Source organism: Gossypium hirsutum, chromosome D08, assembly GCF_007990345.1.
Source record: "Gossypium hirsutum isolate 1008001.06 chromosome D08, Gossypium_hirsutum_v2.1, whole genome shotgun sequence".
Taxonomy (NCBI): domain Eukaryota; kingdom Viridiplantae; phylum Streptophyta; class Magnoliopsida; order Malvales; family Malvaceae; genus Gossypium; species Gossypium hirsutum.
Window position 1 is genome coordinate 40,907,383 of NC_053444.1, and position 2,762 is coordinate 40,910,144.

The 2,762-nt window shown below is 36.1% G+C and overlaps 1 non-coding gene across 1 annotated transcript; it reads left to right on the forward strand.

Annotated features, from left to right (window-relative positions):
* Positions 1 to 2,358: 2,358 nt before the first annotated feature.
* LOC121220406 (small nucleolar RNA R71) lies at positions 2,359 to 2,464 on the forward strand. Its single transcript, XR_005917608.1, has one exon. It is a non-coding gene; the product is annotated as a small nucleolar RNA R71 (small nucleolar RNA).
* Positions 2,465 to 2,762: the final 298 nt, after the last annotated feature.

A 2,762-nucleotide genomic window follows, 5' to 3' on the forward strand; every position in this document is an offset into this window, starting at 1 on the left:
TTTCGAGGCTACAACTACTTGGTTGTATCTTGAATATCCATCTAAAAAGCAATAAAATTCATTACCTGCTAGACGATCTAACGTTTGATCCATGAAAGTTAAAGGAAAATGATCCTTACGAGTGGCTTTGTTCAAGTTTCTATAATCAATACAAATTCCCCAACCCATGACAGTTCTCGTCGGGATTAACTCATTTCATTCATTTTCGACAATCGTGATCCCACATTTCTTCGTTATGTATTACATCGAACTTACCCACGAACTATCTGAGATAGGGTAAATAATTCCTGCATCTAACCACTTAATTACCTCCTCCTGAACCATTTCTTTCATGGTAGGGGTAAGTCTCCTTTTCCCATCAATCTTACCTTTTTCACCTTCCTCTAAAATAATTTTATGCATGCGGAAGAAAGGACTTATACCTCCTATGTCAGTTATGGTACAACTAATTGCCTTCTTAAATTTCTTTAAGACAGTAATCAATTACCCCTCTTGATGTTCTATCAGTTTTGCTGAAATAATCATAGGTAAAATAGAACTATCACCAAGATAAAGGTATTTTAAATGAGAGGGAGATACCTTTAGTTCAAGTTTAGGCAGTTCCTCGATTTGAACCGCGGTGGTTGAATATAACTCCTTGGATTGGCTTTCATCAAAGCCAAACCTTCATTACCTTTTTCATCTTTGAATGGTTCAGACCCTAAGGTTTTTTCCAAAGGGTCTTCTTCAGAATTGCTTCCCATAGAAACTAAGTTTTTTACTTCCTCCATTACTGAACACTCTTCCATCGAAACAGGAAACTTCATTACTTTCAGAACATTAAATGTTACTTTATTGTCTTGAACTCGCATGGTGAGTTTGTCTTTTTACACATCTATCAACGTTCTTCCTGTGGCTAAGAAAGGTCTCTTCAAGATGATCGGAACTTCTTTTTCTACTTCAAAATCCAAAATAATGAAATCAACAGCAAAAATGAATTTATCGACTCTTACCAAAACATCCTCGATCAAGTTGAAATGTTACGGTAATGGGTCTTACTCCTCTTATTTCTAATAGCTTGAAAATAGATTTGGGCATCAAGTTGATGCTTGCTCTGAATCACATAAAGCTTTACCGCAATATGATTTACCAATGTTGCGAAGTAACGTAAACTTTCCAGGATCCTTCAGTTTCAAAGGTAGTTTGTTTTGTAAGAACGCACTACACTCCTTCATCAAAACGACAGTCTCATACTCACTAAGTCGTTTCTTCTTGGACAATATATCCTTCATAAACTTCATGTAATTAGGCATTTGTTCTTGAATGAAATTTTGATGTGTAATTGATTTAAAACATCCAAGAATTTCTTGAGTTCTACCTCTTATTTCTGCTTGTTCTACTGAAGTCTTTAAGGATATGGAAATCTAGGTTGATATGGACAACTTTTCTGAGGAGGTAAATCTACAAAAGGTGTTAGCTTCTCAGAATTCACTAGTTTAGAGTTTACCTCATTAGATTTTTCAGCATCTGATTTTTTTGTTGTAGGAACTTCAACTGTCGGTTGACTTTCCTTCTTTCTAGTAGGCTCATCTTCAACCACAACCTTCTTAGGCTCCAAAGCCTTACCACTTTGTAACTCTACCACTTTGCAATGTTCCTTACTCAAATTTTTCAAATTTTCTCTATAGCTCAGCAAGGCTCCTTATGGTCTACTACAAAGCCCAATAGCTAATTGACCCATCTGGTTCTCCAGATTTTTTAGTGTTGCTACTTGACTTTGGATCAAGGCATTATTTTTTGCCATGTACACCTTCAACAAGTTCTCCAAACTGTTCGATGATTTTGTTTGAGGTGGTTTTAGGGATTTTTGGTTAAACCTTTGGATTTGGCTGGGTCTATGCTACATTTGATTATTTTTCGGTCCAATTCATTAATTACTTCAGGAAAATTTTGGATGGTTCTGCCACGATGGATTGTAGAAATTGGACTCCGACTTGTCCATTTCTGTTTTGATACTGGTTCCTTACATAGTACACCGATTTGGGATTCGAAGGGCAATTCTCAAAAGGATGACCATCCCCACAGTATACAAAATTATTCAAACGATTAGTGGTAAACTATTTTAACATAGAGAAAATAGAAGATACCTGAGCAGAGATTGAAGTCAGTGGGTCTACTTCATGCACTTCAGCTACTCATCTTCTTGAAACTACTCTTTTTTTCAACCATTGATAGTTATTACTTGCGATCCTTTCAATGATCTTGTAAGCCTCATTATAAGACTTAGATAAAATTGTACCATTCGTAGAAGCATCCACCATTAATCTTGTATGTGCATTGAGACAGTTATAAAACGTCTCTAATTAGATACAATGAGGAATCTCATGATGAGGACACTTACAAAGTAATTCCTTGAATCTTTCCCAAGCCTCACACAAATACTCATCATCCAATTGTTGGAAAGTAGTTATCACATTATGCAATTTTACGTTCTTACTCAATGGAAAGTATTTTACCAAAAACCTTTCTGCTAATTCTTGCCAAGTAGATATTGAACTTGGTGGCAATGAATTCAGCCATGCTTGTGCTCAATCTCGTATTGAGTATGGAAACAGTTTTAACCTCAATGCATCTTCAGTCACACCAACTAACTTAAATGAATCACTAACCTCCATGAATAATCGAAGGTGTAAGTGTAGATCTTCCGTGGGCAAACCACTGAACTGGCCTGCTGTTCAAAGTATTTGAAACATCACTAGTTTCAATTTGAATTAGGGTGCCTC